The 24246-nt window shown below is 51.3% G+C and overlaps 1 protein-coding gene across 15 annotated transcripts in view; it reads left to right on the forward strand.

Annotated features, from left to right (window-relative positions):
* Positions 1-24246, forward strand: part of CUX1 (cut like homeobox 1) — a 374908-nt gene that overhangs the window by 140620 nt on the left and 210042 nt on the right. The gene's annotated exons all lie outside the window — the stretch shown is intronic.

Genomic DNA, 24246 nt, shown 5'->3' on the forward strand with positions numbered 1-24246 from the left:
TTCAGGCTCCAGCACAGAACTGGTTGAGTGGTCGTTATCCTACAAGTTCTTGTCAACCGGTGGTGGTTTGGAGATAAGAAGTAGTACTGGGTTGGCATATGGAGACCAGGGCCAGACCCTGGACCATACTGCTCCAGAGCAGGTGTCTTTCTAGACCTCCTCCCCATTTAGTGAGCTAGAATGTTCTTTCTCCAGCACTAAGCTCATCCTCTCAGGGCCCTGCTCCAGATCTTTCGGCATCTCCCTGCAGCCTGAGGCCAAGTCCGACTCCTTCCCTGGGAGCCATGGTGACTTGGCCCCAGCGTGTCTCCAGCCTTGCTGGCCTCCGTGGAATCCCCAGTCCATTTCTCTGGGCACTTCCTGTGCCCCGGTCCACCCGCCCTCCACCCCTGCCCCCCACTTTGATTCGCCCATAGCTCAGCTGAGACGCTGCCACCCAGGAGCCTCTGGAGCACAGGGGGCTGTGATCCTCTTCCTGGCTGGGCCAGGTGCCTCTGGAACACAGCGGGCTGTGATCCTGCTTACCTTCAGGTCAGCTCCCTCTCCTCCTGCGACAGTACCCAGCACCCAGCAGGCACCGCACGCGGGGAGTGGAGGCACCTGCGGATGTGGGTGCATGAGCCCTCGTGGCCTGAGCGGTGCTGCTTTTATCCCAATCATGAGATTCTTCGTGGTGAGGGGGTGCGTAGGGCCTGCCGATCAGTTACAGCTCAGATACTTTGAGAGCACAGTAGTTTACCGGTGATAGTTTCTAATAGATTTTCATGGAAGAAATGATGAATCCAGGACCACTGCTTGTTTTGAAGTCCATTGTAGATCTGCATTTTTTTTTAATTAAAGAGAAATTTGTTTTATGGGTCAAGCGTTAGGGGCTGTTATCCTGGTTGCTCCATATGACGGTGGAGACCCTCAGGCTCCCCTGCAAGAAGCAAGGGCAGGGACAGTGTCTCTGGGTCACTGCGTTGTCCCGGTGACCGGAGGGGACTCGGGAGCACTTGTCAGACAGGAAAGGGCAAGTTAACAGAATCGCTCTGGCCCAGTGTCATTCCTTACGCAGATTAAAAACAAACATACAATGTACTTTGCCTTGGAAAGAAGTCTTAACTGCTGACAGGGAAAAGCCAAGGTCAGGAAAGGGGAAGGTCTTAGTGGCAGAAGCTGCTCTGCATGAGTCAGCTGGGTGTCTGCTAAGTGTCCCCAGCTCATTCCTCACAGCTCGCATCATCCCGTTAGGGGGCTGGGGTGGGAGGTGAGAAATCCAGGCTGAACCCTGAAGTTCTCGGTGAGCTGCGAAGAAAGGGTCACCTCTCCTGGCTGTGAAAGCTCGAAGCTCTATTTGTGGTGTCCAAGCCCCTGGCGCTCCTCTCAGATGAGTCAGCGCCTCTCTCCCCCACCCCTCCTGCCCCACATCTCCCCAAAGTCCCAGGGCTCTCGGCTGCTGTTTCCCTTTCATTCCCGAGTCCACAGCGCTGCTCAGTCTACCCTGCAGCTTGCAGACAGCCTCCCGGTCTCTGGATGTGGCCTGGCCAACCCTTTCCATCACCACTGTCCCCAGCATCTTCCCGCTTACCAGGGCCTTTGGAATGAGACCTCCATACTCTGCCCGCACTCCGAGCCTCTTTGAGATGCATCCTGCACGCCGGTACCAGACAGACACAGCCTCTGCTGAGCGCTCAGGCATCCCGGGCTCAGGACGCTGGGATGCCCTCTGGAAGCAAGGGCTCCCGTATTCCGAGGCCTTTGGGCTTTCCTCCTCCTTCTGTTCCTGCCCGTCAGAATACTGCTCATTCATCCTCCAAGGCCCCTCTGTGAGCCTTCCCAGCCCTCTCCCCTCCTGTAGCTTCTCCCTCGCTCCGTCCTGCCTCCCTGCAATTGTGGGCCCCCCCTCTTCCCCCAGACGTGGAACCAGAGACCCCAAATGGTGTTTGATCCCAACATTGTCCCGAGTGGCACCTTGCCTAGGACTTTGCGTGCACTGAGCATGGTAACGGTGACATTAATAGCCAGAATGGCTAGCGTTACGGTCAGGCGCAGTGCTCAGCCCTCTACAGCCATGATTTCATGTAACCTCGCAGCATCCCAGTGGGGTGGTTCATCGTTTCTTGATTTCAGATGGGAATCAAGAGACGATAACCCACCAGGCTCAGAAGCCCTAGGAATATTTGCAGGCTTCTACAGAAGGTCACAGAACTGCTAAGGGGCAGAGCCCAAACCCAAACCCGAGCTTTCCACCACTGGCCATGCTCAGCGTTGATTTCAGCTGAAGACCCTGGTGTTTAAGAGTTACAGGCACTTTGGAGGTGATGGCCGCAGCACTGTGGTTTGATGGAGGCTGAGGCTGGCGCGGTGATTCCGTGGGTTCCTGAAGTGAGTTGGGGTGCACCCAGAGGGCAGGTGCCATGTCCTGAACCCCAGCACAGTTTCCTCCACATTCTCAGCTCCTGCCCCGATCCTCTGTCATCCCTGCTGCACTGGTTCCAGGGGCGTGGAGAGCAGGAGGGCAGCTACACGAGTAGACTGGGGTAGACACTGGAATGTAACGTCTGTTTGCACGCACTTTCTGTGGCTGTCATTTGCGTGTGGGGTCTTATGCTCTGGGGGGCAACTCTCAGCGAAATGACAGCCTCACCACAGTGGAGACGGGACGTGATGAGGGAGGCTGGGAGGCGGAAGGTGTCTCTCCACACCATGGGTTCCTACAGCCTCGGCCCTGCCAGGAAGAGCAGTACACGTGGCAGTTATGTAAGCTCCAGTCTGCATATGTCCCCGCTCATCTGCCCCATAACACGGATCCTTATGTCCCCCTTTGACAGATGAGGAACGCTAAGGCTTCGTCGGGCCCAGGGCCCGATAGTTAGTTGGAGAGGCAGCCTCGTTGGTCCCTTGTTCTTCCCTTTTCGTGCGTGTTTCTGGGTGCGTCTGCTGTAGATAAATGCGTAAACGGTTTTGTGTTAGAATAGCATCCGCATGCAGATAAGACTTGGTGGGGGTGGTAAATGGAGAAAATGAACTTGAAACAAGACCAGGTAAGTACAAGAGCTGGTGCACGGGAGTAACAGGAACGGGGATTTCCCCGCGTGTGGTCAGGGCGCGGGTTGTGGGGGGAACCTCTTGGCTGCCTCTCCTCTGCCATCATCCCCAGCTGTTAGCCTTTGCACCCAGGACTCGTGGGGGCGGGGGGCCAGTTGCAGCCCCAGGATAAAGGCCACAGGAGGAGTCCAAAATTCCCTTTTCCCTTCAGTATGTAGTTTTTCATCGTGACTGAGCCCATTCAACGTTTTTTACACCTCCCGCCGGATGTGAACTAGTGCACGGAGACACAGGTGGCGCGGCAGGCCATCCCCATCCCCACCCTGGGGTCAGAGGGGAAGCACTTCCCCGGGGCGGGGCTGGGGCGGGGAGTCTCCTGAGACCCAGCACCTCTAGTCTCACGTCATTAAAAAGAAAAAGGCTGAAACACTGGACTCCCCACCAACACCACAAGCAGAATATTGAAGTGCCAGCTAAATGTTGTACCCAAGAGATGCCAGGCACGTGGGCCTTGTGGCCAGGGTCACTGGGGCTCAGGGCGGAAAAGGGCCTGGGGATTTCATGCTAAGTTCCTTGACCCTCAAGGGCGAGTGGGGAGGGGGCCGGCCTAAAACCCACCCCTACCGATCTCCCAGCAGAGCCACTCTGTTCTCATCTGTTCTACAGTTTTGTGCATCCCTGTAAAGTTTTGCTTGAAAACAGTCTTCTACAACTCAAGATACAAAAAAGTTTGAAAATCAATAACTTAGACTCCAGCCTCTTTGTTTTTTGATTTGGGAAACTTGAGCCCACAGAAGGGAGGTGACCAGCTAGTGAGCTGGGTCTAGGTTGTCACCTCATCTCAGATGCCGCCCGTGGCTGCTGGGTCCCCGAGGGCAGGGCAGCGTCCTGTGTGCCCATTGCCCAGCAAGGGGTCCGTCCATGTTGGTAAATGAAGTAAATAGGTGTCTCCTGGGGGGCCGTGTGGACCACAGGGTGACAGCGATTTAGGTCTTCTGTCTTCAGAGAGGGAAACTCAGATACGAAAGAGCAGAAGTCTGACCTCGGTGCTTGCTCTGGAGGAGAAGGAGCATCAGGCTGGGCCGTGGGCTGCCCAGGCTTCAGTCTTTGGTCTTTTCTGGTATCGAGGGGTTTTGTGTTTATGGCAGCTACATACTTTTAGCAAATAAAAGTTCCAATTTCAATAGAGAATGGTAAAAAATGCACAAGTATGTTATCCCTCCAGTCTTCGGGTCTGGGGGTCCTCTGAGCACCCCGAGGAGGCCCAGGCTCCATGCCAACCACATCCACTTCAGGATCCGTCTCCCCGGGCCTCAGCTTTTCCCTTTACGACAGAAGGGCTTGGCCTCAAGTCCTCACGTTTTCTGACGTTCGCCAGCTTCTGTGCGTGGTGATAGGTCACACGAAGGCCGTTAGGATCTGGAGAGTACACTTGGCTGGTCCAGGGCAGGTTTCAGGGAACTTGGAAGACAGGGGCCCAGCTCGGAGATGGGAGGTGGGGGCTGAGAGCTGCAGCTGCTCTGATGAGGGGAGAGAGGCCTCTCCAGGGAGCACATACTTTTCCATTTCACAGTTTGTCCGAGAACTGCTGACGCAGGAAAGAAGCAAATTGCCACTCAGTGAGACTGGGCCGCTGGTTTGCTCACTCATTCATTCATTCATCCATCCCTCCGCACACCCAGGGCAGAGTAGGAACAGCTCCACACTTCCTTGCTATGTGGCCTGCACAGGCTTCTGAACCTCTCTGAGCAGTTTGGGCGGGGTTGGTCCTCCTGGCTGTCATCCCCGCCTCGCCGCCCACTCTTTCCCCAACCCCTTCCCTCCGGCCTCGGCCACTGTCCCTGAACCCTGTCTCCAAGCCCAGAGGACACTCTCAGGCCTCGTCTCCTGCACCTTCACCTGGAAGATGCGCTCCTCCCTCTGTGACCGCCCCTGCCTGGCTTCTCCCCCACCTCATCACACCCTCCCCGGCTTCCTAGGGTCCCCTGTCTCCATCTCCCTGATGCTCCTGGGAGCACCGCGCAGCCCTTGACACCTTCCTTCCCTGCAGGAGGCCGGGCCCTTCCCAGAGTTCTAGTTAATCTCTGTCCTCTCAGCTCCTAACCCGCCCAGCTCTGGGTCCACTTACCCAGCTGCCTTGTGTGCATCAAAGCCAGCGTGGCCGCGGCTGGTGGAGTCCTCTCTGCTTGCTCGAGCTTTCCGCCGCCCTGCTGGCAGCCCTGTGGCCCACAGAGCTGTGCCTGCCTGAAGCCTGGGAGTGGCCTCGTGACAGCTCCTCCCTTATCAGTGTGGTACCAGGACTTGCCGATTCTAGCTCCTAAGGGCCTCGCTTCGTTTCATTTTCTCTCCATCGTACCTTAGGAGTCACCAACGTTTTATTTTTTATTATTATTTTACGTAGAACTCCTAGATCTGCTAGTCTGACCTTGGCAATAATCTCCCTGGGACAGCCTGGCCGCCTGCACACCTTGAATTGGCTTTTTTTGCCCAGAGACTTGCCCTTGGACCTGCGCTGAAGGCTTCAGCTTTCTCTGTTGTTGCCTTCGGGAACCTACTTGTTACCTGCCTTCCAGGGCTGTTGCAGAAGACCTTGGTTTGGTTTCTGGAGGGCATTCAAGACCTCAGGGTGTTGTCTGGTTTGTGCAGAAGAGAAACGTGGTGGTTTTAGAACCTGGCTGAGGGCCGTTGTTGGGAGTTGTTGTGGCTTGGGGTCTCCAGGCACACTGCCCCCACCAGCTCCTGCCGTTTTGCTCGGATTTCGTGGGACCCCGCCTCAAGACCCCTTAGAGCCACCCCGACTTGCTTATTCCCGCCCTGTAGACTCTAGAAGGCAGACCCCCTGCACAGTGACAGAGCATGTTGCCCACTGCATCAGGCTCTTCCTGTTCTTTTGTCGTTCTTTTAAAAATGAATGAGTCTGGGTCCCTTCTTCTTATAAGACAACCAGCTGAACCTGCTTGTGTTAAATTGTGGCCTTATGCCTTTTGATTAAATGCCTTAAGTATCTCTGAGGTAAGGGTCATTTAAGATCAATGCTGTCAGAATGTCAGATCATGGTTTACTTGGGAAGTAATTTTGGTCACAAGATTCAAAAGTGCAAGAACCCCACAGACTATTATAAAATGTCTTAGATGGTACTTGTAAGAGGCTCAGTTTACATGTACAGAACTCTGCTCGATGTTGAAAAGCACATGGGTCTGGCCCTGGTCCCACAGGCAGGCCGACATCCTGGTGAACACAGAGCGATTTGTGTTTACGGGGACTTAGCAGATTGGTGGGTAGTTTGCAGTAAGCTTGGCAGTGCTTATTCGTATTTATCCAAGAGCTGCGGGGCCATCTGCCTCGTTTACATTTTGGTGGAGATGTCTGACCTTCTCGTGGAGGAGAGTTCCCAGGGAGACCGTGCACGTGAGGGTGGCTGGACGGTGACTGTGGGCAGGGGGCCGGGAGGAAGGCTGCTCTGAATCGGATCCCGAATCGGGTCCCAGCTGACCCCCGGAATCCCCCTGCAGGCCTTTCGAGTGGACAGTGGCCCCTGCCTCTCGGCAGCCGGGCCCAGCTGCTCAGGCATTTTGCGATGAGTCATTCTTTCTGGTTTGTCTCTGCCTCACCGGGTGTGACCAAGCCTGGGGGCCCCCCGAGCAGGTCTGGAGGTGGCAGTACCACAGCGAACACAGCAAGAGAGAAAATGAAATGACGATCCCCAAGTGCACAGCTTTCATTATGACTCCCTCCGCCCCTCCCTCTTGTCGACACAGCCTCCTTGCCGTCTTCTCTTTCTCCTTTACTGTGGCCCTGTCCTGACCTTGCCCTCCGCTGTCCACCCAGAAATACCGTGCACCCCCTTCGTGTGCCTGCCCAAAGCAGCCTCCTATAGAAACTTCTCTGACTCACTCATCTATATGGGGCTGCTCTTCCTGGGACCTCTCCTCAGCACTGAGAGAACAGACTTGTGATGAAGAAGCTGCTGGAAGCACCAGCCCATGAGTGGAGGAGGCTGGTGAGCGTAGCTCAGAGCCCAGCTCAGGGGCTGGGCTTCTCCCTTCCCAGGACGAGGATGTCAGGGAGGCTCACTCTGGGTCAGAGGGCCTGGTCTTAAGGCCGACCCCTCTCCCCCCTCTCCCCTCCCCCTCCCCCACCCAGCTCTGCTGGCCCTGCTGGCACCCACGCAGCAGTTCTCACCGGCCTGGCCTCCTCCCCCAGCTCAGGGATTCCAGGCCACGGGAGCACATGCTGCCCAGTCACTGTGTCTTAAATCGTCGGGCTCAGGCTTGGGGCTGTGTGTTCCCCTCCGCTTCATCCCATTTCCTGGGCACCCACGGTGCCCACTGCAGAGCCGAGCCTGGCCTGTAGAGACGAGGCAGCCGCTCCTGCCCCGGGGGGCTAGGGGGTGGTGTCCCAGCCCAGGATGTACCCCTGGCCGAGGGTCACCCAGGACTGCCTGAAAGGCATCGTCATTTCATCTGCCGCCAGCTCCGCCCACCCCTGTCCCTGTCCCTGTGGTGAGAGAAGGAGGTCTGTGGGGTTTCAGGAAGGGGAGAAAGGGAGGGGTTGGCTTTCCCCACTTCGGTCTTCCTGAAGGTGAACCCATCCCTGGTGAAAAAAATTGTCCTTTTGGAGCCACGAGGCTGCCTCGGCATCTGGTCCCCAAGCAAGCCCAGGAGCTTCCCGGGGTGGGCAGGGAGCTGCTTCCTGGTGTGAATGCCTGCGTCCAGCTCGCTCTTCCTCCTTTTCTGAAGTCCAGGGAAGCTGTTACTGTCGGGGACGATAGATAAAGGCCCCTGACCCTCCCAGGTTTATGGCAGGGCTTTGAAGTGTGTTTCCTCTTGGCCCTCGGACCACACCTCTGCATGGCCTCCTGTGGCGCTTCCCTCCTGAGAGCCTGGCACGCCCCCGGCCAGCTTCCTCCAGGCCCTGCAGACAGGCAGGAAGGACGCGATGGCTCCGCTGTGCCACCAAATCCTGCACCTCGGAGCATCTGCTGTCCCATGCCAGCTCGAGGTGGGGAGAGCTGATTGCTGGGGAGGGAAGAGCCAGTTCCTGGGGTGCCCCCTGGCTGTGCTCGCCTGAGAAGTGACTCCTCCTCCCACCCCGGGCCCCCCCACCCAACCCCATGGGCTGCGCCTCCACACACCCCTTTGAACTTTACTGATGACAAGCGTGTTAGAAGATTACTTTGAAATCTCAATTCTGCAGCAAAGACACCAACTCGGGGGCCGGCTCTCCTCTGGTTTATGTCGGCCGCATCCAGACGGCGGGATTGCCATCCTTCCCAGGGCGAACCCCACAGTTAGAGCGTTTGAGTGTGATTTCTGCTCCCCTGAGGCCTGTGGCAGATCGCCCGAGAGGACCTCCTGACAGAGTGTGATGTGTTCATCGCAGCAGGGCCACTGCGGCCCGATCGCTTCCAAGATTAACCATCCCGTGGCGTCTGCGCTGCCCCGTGAGCCGTCGGGCTGTGGGATTAAGATTACTGATGAACGTATGGAGTCGGATCTGGTTTAAAACTGTCTAGGTTTTGAAGTTTTTAGGTTTGGTGAGGAAATGAAACCCTTTGTCCCAAACCGGGGCCCGTTGGTCTTGTCAGTGTCACGTGCGTGCAGCGTGTTTTCAAGTGTCTCTATTTTGAGCTGTTTGGAAAAGCAGCTGCCCTGATTTGAGACACATGTGTCTCCAGCTCGCTTCCCGACGTCAGCACTAAAATAGAAATCGGTCTCTGTCTGCAGCCTCTCTCGCAGGCAACTCATCAATGAAACCGCTTCCAAATGTTTTCCCTAAGCACGTTGGTTCCACCGGCTTCTGTCTCATCCGCCTTGTGTGGAAGGTAACATTTTTGGTTTTAAAGAGTTGTCAACACTTTCTTCTCTGGAGAGCAACATCTATTCCATATACAGTAAACTTAGAAAAATTCCTGGTAGAATCAGTCACCCCCATCCTGCATTAGAATCCTCCAGAAACCACCGGGCTGGGGGCCCCTCGAGGCCACGGCAGCGCGTGCACCTGGCTTCCTCCTGCAAACGTTCGTTTGCACTTTAGCAGACTGCTTATTGGATTGGGTCCGTGCAGTTCCCCGGAACGCTGATGGGCTGGGTGAGGGTTCGCCAGTGTTCGGGGAAAGGTGTTTTAAAACATGATTTACTTTCGGCCAATGTCCTGCAACCTGCAGTTGCAAAATTCACAGGATAGCTCGAGGTCTTTTAGAAATGACAGAGCCCACCCACCTGCCAGACTCAGGCTGGAAGGGCCTCCGTGAGCATTTATCTCAGATACTCCCTATACTCCAGCTGACCTCTCCCTCTTGAACAAAACGATGTTTAAGTTTTCGGTTCCTTGTCTTTTAACTGAAAAGCCCTTGTTTATTAAGCTGTGATGGTAGGGGGAGGAGGAAGCATGGGGAGTGGAAATACCCTTTCTCCACCGTTACGTTCTTTAATGAACATCTGTATTAAATGCGTCCTATTTGCCAGGCCCTGCGCTGAGAGTAGAAACATCAGCAAGGCATGGCTCAGCCCGCAGGGGCCTCTCAGGGGGGCCTCGGGCCTGGAAACGGGGTGCCTTGGGTGTTGGGGGCCCAGGACCAGCCCTCAGTCCTCCGTGGGGGGTGGTTGGGTGGACTTTGGTACAGGAGGTTACCCAGCTGGTGAAGCTCTAGAGCAGCCCGGGTATGTTGTAAGGCCTGCCCTCCTCTTAACTCTGTGTCTTAGACCTGCTCTTGTTTTGCGTTTTTCACACTGTGTTGCCACGATTTGCATGTTTATCCTCCTTGTGGAACTCCAGCTGTAGAGGCGGGCCATCTTCCTGGCCGTGCACACGCAGGGCACACAGCAGACAGTAAGTGTGTGCTGAGCAAAATCCACTCCTTCCTTTTGGAGAGAGTTGTCACCGGTTACCTCGCCCCTGCTCAGAAGGGGCTTAACTGCTTTTACTGAATCTCCTCCAGTTTGAGACATCACTGTTCATTCTTTAGTTGTGTCAAAGGAGAAGTGCGATTACTTTACAAAAATTTGACTAAAAAAGGTGGTTTGAGAACCATAGTATAAAATGAGGTAAGATGGCGTGTGGTGTTGAGCTCTGCACGTGGCCTTGAGCTCGGGGCGGGGGGTAGAGTTTGGGTTGGTGGCTTCCCTCTGGCTCCCACAACCCTGGGGTTTGGGTTGGTTCTGTTGCTCCGTGGCTCACCCCCGCTCACGTTTCCTCGCAAATCTTGCCCCTGTGGGGTCTCGTCTGGCTCTTAGCAGCTCGGGTAGAATTCCAGGTGGTGGCCTCCCCCCGCTGTCCCAGACCAAGGACGGCTGGAGGTTGGGTCACAGTCCTCCGTGAGCTCAGCTCCTTCCTTGCTTGAGGCTGACGCAAGGTCTACTTGGTTGTTTGGGATGGGGCTCCCCGTTGTCAAAGAATCACAGCGTATTTGCAGGCTTCCAGGGAAAGGGGGTGCACTGTGGATCTGAGCACAGCTGTGGGCCACCCAGCCTCTCCCACCCGCAGCATCTGAGTTGTTAACAGCCTGCCCCCCAACCCCCACCCCCGGGCTGCAGTTCTTCCCTCCTGGATGGGGAGGTCTTCATTGCTGCCACCTATGAGCGACTCTCCAGATCCCTGGGTGGGGGGGAGGGGGCATGTCTCTGTCCCACCTCCTGTCACACTCTGGGGGGTCTGGGGGGTCTGTCCTAATAAAGGAGGTTACTTCTCAGCTGCCCAGAAAGGGACCTGGAGGGGCTGACTGCCTGCCTTGTATTTGCAAATAGTAGAGTCCATCCTCCGTATCAAAAGGGGCCTGGGATTGGAGGGAGGGGGCGCTCATGGTCAGAGCTGGGTGTCCCCGGGGTCAGGGGCTTGGGCTCCGTGCCAGCCCCACCCTCTGTCAGGCCGCCCGAGGCTTTTTAAGCCGCAGATTTCTCACTCTCAGGGTGGCATGCTTGTCCATCACAGGCCATTCCATTAAGTGACTGGGATTCATGAGGTAGTAAGGTCACCACGGTGTCACTTAAATTAAACCTAAATTGCGACCCCCGATTTCAGAATGACCTCGGATGTAAAAATCACCCGTCTCCCTGAATTGCTACCTGAGTTGCTATCCAGTGCTTTATGGATACAATGTCTAGATAGTCTGCATTTCCTAAAAAATATGGCTCAGTCCTGTGTCTCCCTTCACACACATCTGGATGCAGAGTCAAAAAGATTTTCCAAACGGCAGGGTGCGGGCCAGCAAGCTATCCCCGGGGAGGTGGGCTCAGCCAGGGAGGAGCGGGGAGGTCAGCCTGACCTGCTGGTGAAATTGGATCAGGGAGCCGCAGGATAGACAGCTCGGGTCAGCTGAGCGAGGCCCCCGCGCGCTCTGTATTTGTGTGGACTGGGAGAGAATGTCAGGCTTCCACATTTACAAGAAAGAAAAAGAAATTTGGCTAATAAACCAGCTCATGTATAACCTCAGATGACAATAGGCTTTTATCCCCAGAGTCTTCTGAGCTTTTTTAAAAAAATGCATTTATATCCCACAACTCATATGATGTTCACAGCACCCTTTTAGCTGGAGTCATTGGGTGGGGGGTGGGACTGAGGCTGGGGCCGGGCGCAAGGCCTACCCGGGTTCCACAGGGAGAGAGTGATGAGGTTGGCATGGGCTCTGGTCTCCTGGCTCTGTCCACGTGGCCTGAGTTCCCGGATGTGAAGCAGCGCTCATCCTTCTTACAGGTGCACCCACCTGTGATGGGGGCATGGTGAGGCCAGAGGAAAGGAAGAGAATGACAGAATAGATGGAGGCCCCAGACTTTCTCTTAAAGGGCCGGTTACTAAATATTTTAGGCCCGGCCATCCAAGAGGCAAAATCAGGGTATTATGTACGTACTTATCTGTTCATTTTAAACGCAACCATTTAAAAGGGTAAAAAACCATTCCTAGCTCAAGGGCCATAAAAATACTGGCAGGGCAGTCAGCTGGATTTGGCAGCTTTCGACCCCTGGGTGGAGCCACCTTTGCATCCAGCCGGGGCTCATTTAAGACCCAGGTCTGGACTGCTGGCCTCTTTCCTTGTGTGCAGTTTTCCTGCCCATGTGGTTCCCAAAGCTCTGCGCCACCCATTCAGGGTCCGTCTCCGCTCCCTCCACTCTGGGCCCCGGGCCACCTCCTGACTGAGCCTGGGGGCTCTTGAGGAGATAGTCACCAGCACAGGCTGTGGGAAGCACATAGATCATTTTGCCTTCTGGAAAGATCATGCTCCTTCTGGAACCTGCTTCTGTTAGGCCCTTTCCCAGAAGAAAGATCAGCTCCAGAGGTCCCAGAGAGAAAGGGAGTGAGGACGGGCAGAAATGGGGGTGGACGTGTGGATGGGTGTTACCAGAGCAATCTTTTTCTTGCAGAGCAGGGAGATGATGGAAGACTAGTTCAGGAAGATAAGGCCCTGGAGTCAAAGTCTCAGATCTAGGGAAGCAGTAACGTTCCCAGGAGGAGCTGCCGCCTTTCAGAAAGAAAGCCACATAAGTTTCATTTCAGCATCTCTCCTTTTAACCTGGGAATGGAGAAGAAAAAAGACTGGCAGGGGTTGATGGGCACACAGGGCCACCTCTGTTGGTTTAGACCAGCTTTAGAAGCTCCAGTTGGTAACCTGTTTTTTAACCACCAGGACAGTTGTCTCATTACTGTTTAAACAGGGAAACCTTATTAGAATCTCTTGATTGCTAAACACACCGCACTCTTCCCTTTAAGGGGAACCCTGGAACACTGGCGCTTGTTAGAATCCAGGTAGAAGGGATTTTTTTTTCAGGGAAAGTAGTGTTCTCAGTGAATGAGTTTGGCCCTCCATGTTCAGAAACTGATTTAATCTGGAACAAGATGCGTGTGGCAGAGATGGAATAAAGCCATTCAATGCATCAGATTCAGCATCACTGCCTCGACCACAGCGAGAGACCCCTGTGTACTGGGGGCACGAGGCACCAAGCAGCAGGGAGACGGGGCTGCAGGGGAACCTTCGCTTTTCCAGCTTTTCTACCAGGAAATGTATCTCTTTTCGATTTTGTTGTCATCCTCCTCCTCATGGCAGTGGCCCCCAGGGAGCCACCTTGGGGCCACGCTCTGCACCTCTGCTACTGACCTTCCAGAGGAACAGACTTCCTGTTCCCCAGGGCAGAGGTCAGGGTTCCAGAGAGCCGGCAGAGGACGCAGCTCGGGAATCCCGGGGCTGCGTGTTCCAGCAGGTCCAGTGATGTCCCGAGTCGTAGCAGCCAGGCGGGGCCTGCCACGGGTGGCAGCTTTGGGTGAAATATAGCTTCGGAGACAGCACGGCGCAGCGGCTTTGGCGCCAGCCGGGCCCCGAGTCTGCATTATAGCCAAATGGCCTCAGGTGAAACACAGCCTCTCCAAGCCCCAGATTTCCTCTTTACACGGTGAGGATAATCGCAGGCACCTGCAGGGCTGTTCTGACGCAGACAGGAGGTGGCACCATACAGTGCCCGCCACCGGGCTGGCCACAGGAGCGGTGCCCTGAGCACGCCTCGGGGACTGCGGCTAGGTGTCCCCATCACTCTAAAGGACCTGCGACAGAAAGGCGGTGCGGGGGCAGCAGGGCCACTCGGTCCAGACCAGGGAGCCGAGCCTCTTTCCGTAAGTGAAATGATTCAAGCGAGCGAGGACCCGGGCTAGGCCTTGGCCTCTGCCCTCTGCCCTCTGCCCCGTCTTTCTTACCACGGGGTCGTTCTGCTTCCCCACACCAGGGTGGGGGACACGGTTCGCCCAGCCTTTCTGAACTTCTTTATCTCTAGTGTGTGCTTCTATAAATTTAAAGTTCCTTCGTTGGGTAAAAGCTTTAGAATGACTAAGATTCCTTTTGTATTGCACAATGTTCTTGCCATTTAAAAGATTAGCAGGCGTAATTTCAGTGCGCCTTCGTGAATGGCGTGCCTCACTTAGTTTAATCTCTCTTCGGTACATGTTACAACATATAAAGAGAGTGTCTCCAGCACACATGGGGAGCTTGAAAGCGAAAGATCCCTCTGATCCAAACTTTCATAACGGTGGACCTCTTAAAAAAGAAAAAAACATGGTGAACGGCCTCCCATGCTGTCAGCACCGGATTCCCTGACATAGAAATGCCGGGTGCCCTCGGGATGGGGATGGGAAGTCATTCCGTTTCCTCTGGGGGAAGAGGGCAAGGCACCGAGTTTGGGGTAACACTGGAGGAAATCGCCCTTCCCTGGCCACGAACTAGCAGGCAGGCATCACCTTTGGAGATCTCTGTCTGGGAAAGCCCTGTCTGCCAAGCCCTGCGGAAGATGCCATGAGCTGCACTTGGCGGCCTGAGGGACCGGCTAGGGTAGAACTTGAGAGCCCAGGGGTTTGAGAGAGCGCGCTGGCCACCCCGACGTCAGCAGCCTGGGGGGAACGCCCCGGAAATGCCAGTCCCTCAACTAAGTGCTGGGGAAGAAATGACAGCCTTGTTGTCAATCAGGTGAGACTACCTGAGTGCCCACCTGGAACAAGGTACACTTTGCAGACCATGTAGAGGTTCAGGGGCTCTGAGCGTTGCGTCTGTGGACGGGGACAAGGTCATGATCTTCGTTGCCATCGTCATGGTAACAGCCACACTCCGGACCTACTGTGTTCATTCATTCAGAAATGTTTCCAGGCTACCTACTGTGTGCCAGACAGTGTTCTCATAAGGCTAGCGACAACCTTCCTACCTAACAGGAGGGAAGACTGAGGTGCAGAGAGGTGAAAGTTTACTAAGCAGCCTAATTCACTCAGCTCTTCAAGGGCAGAGCTGAGATTCCAGCCCAGGTCAAGTTGAATTTTTCTGTGAGGATGACTTTGCAGATGTGCTTACATAAGAAAGGGAGATTTCACGGAGTGACTGAACTGTGCACAGCATTTCGTGAATCAAATCTGTGTTCAGGCAGTAGGGTATTGGGCGTCTGATGTTTACAAGGCCACACCCAGGGGAGTGTGTAGTCTGGAGGGAAGAGGAAGGAGACAGGTAGTGATGGGGTAGTTGGTTTGTTGGCACATGTCCCTGTGTGTCTGTGTGTGTGTGCATAGCTACATGAAAAGAGTGTCCAAAAGAGGCCCCGGTGAAGCACTGATGGAGCTGTGGGTGGGGGGGAATCGTGTGTGTGGACCCCAGTGACTTGCTAACCTGAGGACTCTTCCAGAAGGTACCATTCAGACACTGTCAGTTTACATTGCTTGGCCCAAGGCATGTATTACATTTCAATTTATTGAAATTTATTTCTGTAAGTCCTCAGAAGGATGTTTTGTGTAGAAGCCCTCTCTGAATATATCATTTTATAGTAGATCCACAGTGCCACCTATTCTCATGGCATTGCTACCACGTTGGGGGAGCTGGGTTGGGTAAGAGCCTCGTGTTACAAAGAAAGAATCCTAAGAGGTCCATCAGAGCAGGTGCATCAGAGCGCTGCGAGCCCAGGCATGACGTGGGGGGACATTCGGACGAGGGCGTGTGTGATCCCATGATCCCCTGTCCTGCAGAAACCATTCATTCCCCTGAACTCTTTCTCCAGGACCACCAGAAAGAAATGCCTTTCTCGAAAGGTCTGATGCTTCCTGAGGATGGCGCTGGTATTTGCGAGTCAGAGGCGACCCCTTCTGTTAACCCCGTCTGGGAGGGAACTGCCGTGTGGAGCTGGTACTCGGTCAGGGCAGGAAACTGAGTTATGTCCCCTCACTCGAGGGGGGAGTTTTTATTATTTTGCCCAGACACTTGAATTTGAAATACATACTTTGTTACAAGTAATTTTGGAAGACTCCAGAAAGGACTCCTCTAAGGGGTCTTCCAAAATAATTTCACCATATTAAGTTTTAAGCTTAGGTTACCATCTTGTTGGTTTTGCATGATTTGTTTTTATAAATGGACCTTCCAGTGGTCCTCCAGGTATATGAACATTCCCATCAGACACCTTTTGTTTATGTAGCGTCTCAAGGAGCCACCTGATGGAATGGAGTCACATGTCTTAGGTTCCCATCTGCAGGCGAATCTTTCCAGCCTTAGGTTGGGCACCTAAATGTTTGAACACCGTGCTCTACAGCCAGTTTTCTTCACTTCTCTTTGTGGGCCTTCAGCATCTTTTAAAGGTTATGTCTGAAGACTTTGAGCTTCAGAGCTTCCCTGGTGGCGCAGTGGTTAAGAACCCACCTGCCAAGGCAGGGGACACGGGTTTGAGCCCTGGTCCGGGAAGATCCCACATGCCGCAGAGCAACTAAGTCCACACGCCGCAACTACTGAGCCTGCGCTCTAGAGCCCTCGAGCCACAACTACTGAGCCCACGTGCCACAACTACTGAGCCTGCGCTCTGGAGCCCGCGAGCCACAACTACTGAGCCTATGTGCCACAACTACTGAAGCCTGCATGTCTAGAGCCCATGTTCCGCAACAAGAGAAGCCACCGCAATGAGAAGCCCGTGCACCGCAACGAAGAGCAGCCCCCGCTCACCGCAACTAGAGGAAGCCCGCGTGCAGCAACGAAGACCCAACGCAGCCAATAATAAATAAATAAAATTAATTAAAAAAAAAGACTTGGCACTTGCAAAGCTATCTCTCTCTGAAACCTGACGCACCTGTCCCCCCCCACCCCATGTGTCCTGCTCCCACTCTGTCCTCGGGGGTGGGCAGGCCTGGGGCCGCTCATCTTCGCATCTCTATAAGCTTGATTCTCAGTACACGTTTATTGGGTGAATGAATGAATGAATGAGTGAATGCATGCAGGAAGCATTCCACCAGAGAATTCTTAAACTCTTAGCCAGTCGCGGAATTTCCCCACAGCCAGCTTTTAGAGGCCTGAAAATATTTTTGATATTTATCTCTTTAACGAATATGTTAAAAAAAAATAAGCGCCAACCACTGTTTCTCGACTGATTCCTGAACGTGTGATAAGAAGCACAATTCCTTGGGGGAGAAAACCTGTTCAGGTTAAATTCTTATAGCCTCATATTGTTCAGCTAAGATGTAGCAAGACTATAAATAGCTAGGTACTTTGACCTACCTCAAATATTCGCCGATGTAAGACATTCTGTCCTCGTACCAAAAAAAAAAAAAAAAAAACCAGAAAAAAGCACAACCACCCCAGCCTGGGGTTACGTCAGGACTGCCACTGGCAGTACTGTCTTATGTGGCCAAGCTGTAGATCAAGAGAAATTTTTAAGAACAGTAATAAGGTAGGAAAAAACACCAAAGCTCAATTTGAGATGCTGGGAGATAAATAGATGTATATTTGCCATATATGGTAATAAAAGAAGTCCAAGCAGATGCTCTTGGCATTTATGGACTTCTCAATGATTCATCAGCAGGACTAACGGCTTCAGCCAAGAGATATAGAATTTGTTAAACTGTATCTCTCTCCTGAATGGTTTCACTACAAAGAAGCCATGCTGTGTATTCAAAAGAAAATTCCACGACTGTGTAAAAGTATTTGGTAACAGGCCTGAGAAAGAGGAATTCCAAAAGTGTTTGAAAGCCATTTTTTTACCAAAGCAGAATCACTCTCTAAGCGTTAGCAACCTTCTGTAGATTTTTGTAGGTTCCCGCAGCAGCAACTCTTCCTCTCATGCCAGAAACAGAGGGGTCGGAGCTTTTTCGGCTAAACTGCCCATGGACACACCCTTCTTGCTGAGGTGTGTAGGTAGGTAGGTGTAATTCAGGTTACGGACGAGCACCTAGGCGTGTACCTCCTTCGAGCCCAGCGGCTTCCGAGCCGTGCCTGTTTCCTGCCATCTAGGCCCGCAGCACTGCTCCGAGCAGCAGACCTGGACGAGCCCGACCTCGCTGGACTTCTCAGTGGGTTGCTGCTCACCGCGCCTGTGGAAGCTACATTACAGCATCCCAGAGAGCAAGCATGAGGGACACTGGGTATCCTCACGACATGGCAACCGCATCCCCCCCAGGATTTCCCGTGAAATGTGCTAATTTTGAAATGACACACGTGCTTCAGAACAAATCAGTACCAAGAAGATGTCGTTTTAAACAGGGTCCTCGAGCTGTGCAGACTAACCAAACGGGAGAGTCACTGGATGAAATCATCTTCAGGCCTCAAGGCCACAGTGGGATGGGTAACTCACCTTTCCTCCCCGCCCTTGCCGGGCATCATAACCCTCATCCCTGACCTCTGGGGTCTCTGAGGGCCTGCTGGAGAAGCCTGGGTGAAACTAAGGAGGTGCTTCCTTGGTGCCCTCAAATGGACTTCCTTTGCTGGAATGAAGTGGGGTCCCCTCCCCGGAGCGTGCTAGCCGGCCATCCGGGATGCCGAAGTGTACCCGGGCCAGGAAGCCCCCAGGGTGTCTCTCTTTGCTCTGGAAGCTTTTGTTTCTCCTCAATTGCTAGGTTGGGGTAATCCCTTGGGAAGCCTCTGAGCATCTTTAAACATAAAGTCTGATTCCAAAGGTTTAAATTCCCTAGTTGCCACTGAGTCACATGTTTCTTAGGCTTGGTTTTCAGCCATATGATATAAGTAATTCCATTTAGAAATTAAGAAATTATGGCCTGCATTTCATATGCAGTAGTATTTTCCAAAAAAGAAAATGCATGAAAAAATTATAAGATCCCTGTTTGGATCCCTTGTGTGTGGGGCCTTCTGGTTGCCTGGGGGTCACTAGGAACCTCGTTCTGCTGCTAAAGCACAGGACCCTGTGGCTGAAGGATCCTGCCTTTGTTTCCATGTGTGCCTTTGAGTGGGTGTCTGAAAAAGCATTGACAGTGTGCTCTGCATCTGCTAGTAGATTTTCCCATCGTGCATTATTAATTATCCTCTGAGCAGCTCTATGAAGCGAGTAAATATTAGTAAACAATATGTACTGATTATTAATCCAAAACAAAGGTATATCTTTTCCATGCTGCTTAATTTTAGGGAAGCTAGTTGCACACAAGTGATGAATAAACTTGAAGTAAGGCCTTCGGGTGGGAAAACAAAGAAAACTGAGATCAGATCCGGGAAAGAGGGACTCTCCTGGTGGTCCAGTGGTTAATACTCCGTGTTCCCAATGCAGGGGGCCCAGGTTCGGCCCCTGGTCGGGGAACTAGATCCCACATGCTGCAACTAAAGATCCCTCAGGCGGCAACGAAGATCCTGCACGCCACAACTGAGACCTGATTTTTTTTCAATTGAAATATAGTTGATTTACAATGTTGTGTTAATTTCTGCTGTACAGCAAAGTGATTCAGGTATATATATATATATATATATATATATATATATATATTTAAATCCTTTTCCATTATGGTTTATCACAGAATATTGAATATAATCCCTTGTGCTTTACAGTAGGACCTTATTGTTTATCCATTCTGTATGAGATCTGATTTTAAACCTTTTCTTTTTCTGTCTCCTTGGTGAAATCTGTCCTTGTTTTATGATTTGCCTGCTGAGTCCAGGATCTGTGTGTGGGGTCTGTCTCTGCCCCTTTGGTGCTGGTTTGAGATGATGTTTTGTTTTGTTTTGTTTTTCAGGGTTCTGACTTTTATTCCTTTTTGAGTAAGTTTGGTAACATATATATATATATATATATATTTTTAACATCTTTATTGGTGAGATGATGTTTTAAGTGTCCCCATTGTTGTCTGAGATCTGAGACTTTATCTTCTGATTACAAAAAGTATGAATGTTCATTACAGAAATTTGCATTTAAAGAAGATAGTAATCAATCACCTGTAATCCAAGACATAAATGTTAGCGCTGATGCTTTAGATCTTTCTAATCTTTTTTGGTTCATAAATATTACATATGTTAAAACAATAGAGATTATGCTGTACATATCGTTTGTAGCATGGTTTTCCCGCAACCATAATATCTTATATAATGAAAAAAATGTAAAACATGTGGTGGACCAGTAGGTTTCCTGCTAATATTTATTGTACTTATAAAATAATTCTCCTTTGGAGAAATATGTCTAGTTTAGCTATGCATTAGCAGGTACCGTATTTATTTTCTTTGTGGGCTGTGCACAGGCTGAAATAATGCCTGGCTGTTTGCTTGGCCACGTGGACAGCACCGTGTCTGGGGATTCTGCCATTGGGGAGCCACAGCGGGGGGTAACCCAGTTGCTCTGTAAACCTTAAAGTCATCTTACTTTTTTGAACTATCACTCAACCCTCATCCTTAATTTTTAAAAGAACGCTTTTGAGGTTAAAAGGATATAATTTATTTTAAGCCGAAGAAGTGAAAAATAAGCCATAATCCCATTGATCTACTGTTTAACCCTGACGTAGTTCTCACCATCCTTTTCCAAACACGTACAGATGTGCGTTTATTCATTTTTACAACGTGGGGGTCATACCGTAAACCCATCTTGCAGTTTATGGCTTCTTTTCCCCTCTTTCTCCCCATTTAACCCCTGATCATCCTCCAGATCTGGGCTCAGGCGCCCCTTCCTCCATCCTGCAGGAAGTGCCTGCTGCCCCAGCCAGGTCGGCTTCATAAACATACCCCCAGCTCCACGACCCTCCTCTTTACAGGGCTGACCACGTGGAGTGCACTCCTGTGGGTGGTCAGTGACTAACGTCCCTCTCCCTGCTAAACAGGCACCCCACGAGGCACAGGGACCGATTGGTTTTGCTCACGATTGAAGGAGCACCTGTAACGGTGCCTGGGGGCCTATAACATCTACTTGACAAATATTTGTTGAACAGATGGCAGTCATGTGCCTTAGTCCATGGTATTAGCCGTCCTTTGAAAAATAATTTTACTGACTACCTAATGTGCCGCCGTATTGCTTTACGAAAGTTTATTTAATGAGTAACCCCCTACTGTTGGCATCTACATTATTTCTGATTTTTCTCTCTTCCAAACACATGCTAAGCATTCTTATACATAGATCTCTGCCTACATCTCTGATCTTCCTGATGGATAAATTCCTAGAAGTAGAAGCACTAAACTGAAGGCTTAATCTGTGTTCTGATCCGAAATAGCCCATTTGTCTAAATGTCAGCAGGGCCGAAGATCCAGAGTAAATGACACAGTGCGGGTGTGCGGGGAAGTGAGAGTCACACTTCCTGGTTCCTTTCGGAGGGTCCCAGGGTAAAAAGGCACTTCAGGCACGTCCCGTCTAGCACGTGGATCCCCTTTGCAGCAGGTCCCATGAAGGGTCAGCTTGGTTGTGATTCTGGGAAGAGCATCTTTTGTTCACTCATTCAATCCACAAGTATTTACGAGTGTCTCCTCTGGGCCTGGCACCATCAATGGTCCCAGGAATGGAGTCGGGGTGTGTAGGCCCGTCAACAGTCTACTGGGCATCTGTCTAGACTTGGTTCATCATTTGCACTAGGAGGTAAGCCCCAGGAGGGCAGGGACTGCAACTAGCTCATTCACTGCACGGAGTAAATAGTCAGATGGTTTTATAATAGATTACGTGTATAATACGTGGTTCTTCTCTTTGACAAACTCAAAACCTATTGATGTGTAGATACATAAACAAATCACAGCAGTGTTTTCATAGTTCTGAAATAAAACTCAAGGTTTAGACACGAGCACTTTTTTCAGAAAGGGACCTGGAAGAATATTTTGAAATCAGACCTAAAGGCAAATCAGACATAATTAGAGAATTAGAGGAACCTGAGGTGGCCTCCTTCCCGGCCCCACCACTGAACTCCTGGCCAAAAAGAGGCCTGCAGGAAGTCCCTGCGCCACCGGCAGGCGTGATGCCAGCTCAGGCCGGGAGAGCCAGGTGCCACGAGACTCAGGGGAGGGTTCCAGGGCCCAGAGGCGGTTGGCTGGTCCAGCTGCTTCAAGGGACACCGGCAAGTCATCAGTGGACCCACAGGCTTGACCTCTGGACAACGACCAGTTCTCTGCTCCAAGACTAAAACCTTAAAGCTGCTATTTCTCAAACATTTTGGTCTCTTAATATTGAGGGTTCCAGAGAGCGTTTGTGTCCGTGTGCGTATCTATCAGTAGTGAACATGTTAGAGACGTGTTTAAAGCACAAGAAATCACAAGCACACGTGCCAACACTTCAGGGTGATGACATCATCACATGTGACACAGTGTCTGGAAAACTCCACTGGGCATCTCTATGAGAATGAGAGTGGAAAAGGAAAACAGCAAAAATAGTTCTGACCTCATGGACCCCTGGAAGGGTCTGAGGCATCTAGGGGTCCCAGACCCCACCGTTAGGGGCATTCGGGCTCTCCCATACCACTGAGCTGCCGCCACATGCTGCCTTCAAACCAGAGCCTCTGTGCATCTCGAATCTGTGTCCCAGGCACCATCCTCAGCCTTCATCACCTTAGGACCAGGTTCGGGCATCACCCATCTGATAAACCTGCCACTTTTCATCATCAAACGAGTCTCGCTAAAGAAGACCACCACTTGCTGTCACCCAGGAGCTCAGCGGTCCTCTGCTCTGCCTGGCTCCTTGGGTGTCCATCCTCTGCCTGCGGATGCCCTTAGCTGGTCCTTGCCACTCAGCCCCAGGAACCCTCCGTTCAAGCCCTGCACGAGCTCCCCTCCGCTCAGCTCCACAAAGCCAGGCCTTCCCATTATGCAGTTTTATTAGGCACAGCGCTGAAGGCACATCCATCAGTATTAGAGCCTTTCTGCTGAGATACAGAACATGTTTTAAATGGAGCAAAGAAATTTAAACGGGAAGAAATTATAGCATGAGTGAGTTTATCCCTTTCAAGGTAATCTTATTTAATAACCAAAAAACTCACAAAGATGTGCATTTTATCCAGCTACAAAGGCGGCGTGGCAGGTTATATGTTGTGGTAATTACATGTTTGGGGTTTCATTCCTTCTTTCAACTCGATTTCTATTATCTCAGAAAAATCAACCATTGTAGAAAAAGGACTATTCATTTATTTCATTGCCGGGTGGCCCATACACTGTAAAAATAGGTCAAGAACCATAATCTAAATTGACTGCTGATAAATAATTAAAGCTAATGGAATTTTCTCAAATCTGTGAACTAAAGTCTTTGAGAAATTGCCAGGACATACTGTCTGCTGTTGTATAGAAAGATATTTTTTATTTAACACTTCAGCTTAAATGCCATTTAAAATTACTCTTTTCTATCACAAAGACTGGAAGGAGTATGTGTTCATCTCTAAAAGTAACCAGAAGTAGGGTGCTCCATTGATAGCTGCATGACTCATCTCCAGATGATGAGGTGGGAAGCGAAGGTTTCAGGATCCTGGAACAAAGAGAAACTTCACTTTTCACTGAACTGCATTTTAAGTTGAGTTCTACGATGTGTGCATTATACAGTATATATTGTCTTGCCTGAAAAACTCCATACCTGGTCTGTGCTCTTGTATACACGATAAAGGGAGAACTCCAGCCATCTTCAGTGACATAAGTTCCAAGAACTATCTTTCTTTTGTGGATAATTATGATTCTCTCATTGGTGCCATTAGGACCTTATAAAAATACACTTGACAGATATGCAGAGAGGTTATTTTTGGAAGAGATGGCTTATCAATAAGAAAGCAGATTGGTATACTACAGTCAATAAGACTGGTAGGTTTTTCTTTATTGATAAGGATGATTCGGCCATCAGCAGGATATTTTAGAATCCCAAGGACATCAGAAGGAAGAATCAGTAGCTAGATGCTTTTGAACAATATGTCTTCGGTGTTTGGGCTCTAAGTTGTAGAAAGGGGGTCGTTTTCTTGTTTCAGTTTGATTAAATAACTTGGTTGAAAAAAAAGTCACCAATTTGGGCCTCCCTGGTGGCGCAGTGGTTGAGAGTCCGCCTGCCGATGCAGGGGATACGGGTTCGTGCCCCGGTCTGGGAGGATCCCATATGCCGCGGAGCGGCTGGGCCCGTGAGCCATGGCCTCTGGGCCTGCGCGTCCGGAGCCTGTGCTCCGCAACGGGAGAGGCCACAACAGTGAGAGGCCCGCGTACCGCAAAAAGAAAAAAAAAAAAAAAAAAGTCACCAATTTGCTATTCTTACTTTTTAGCAAAGTTGCAGTTGTTAAACTGCAGTACTTATATCCAACGTTGTATTTACTATGTTTTAATGTATTTGTAAATGATGGACCCCGTTTCTGAAATTAAACTTTTTTGCATTTCTCTTTATGAAAACACTCTCTATGGAAATTTCTTGATTTAAAAAGAAATTATTCCATTCAAATGCTCCTATCTGGCATCTGTATAATCTGTATATCTAGCGCCTAGAACCTTTATTCTGGGGTAGCCAAGGTCGCTGGGAGATGCAGTGGGTATTGTCCGTGGCCATTTTGAGGACCCCATTGCTTTCTTCTTCTCTAGAACTTTGTTCC

Source organism: Mesoplodon bidens (genome assembly GCF_964165515.1).
Source record: "Mesoplodon bidens genome assembly, chromosome: 15".
Lineage (NCBI taxonomy): Eukaryota > Metazoa > Chordata > Mammalia > Artiodactyla > Ziphiidae > Mesoplodon > Mesoplodon bidens.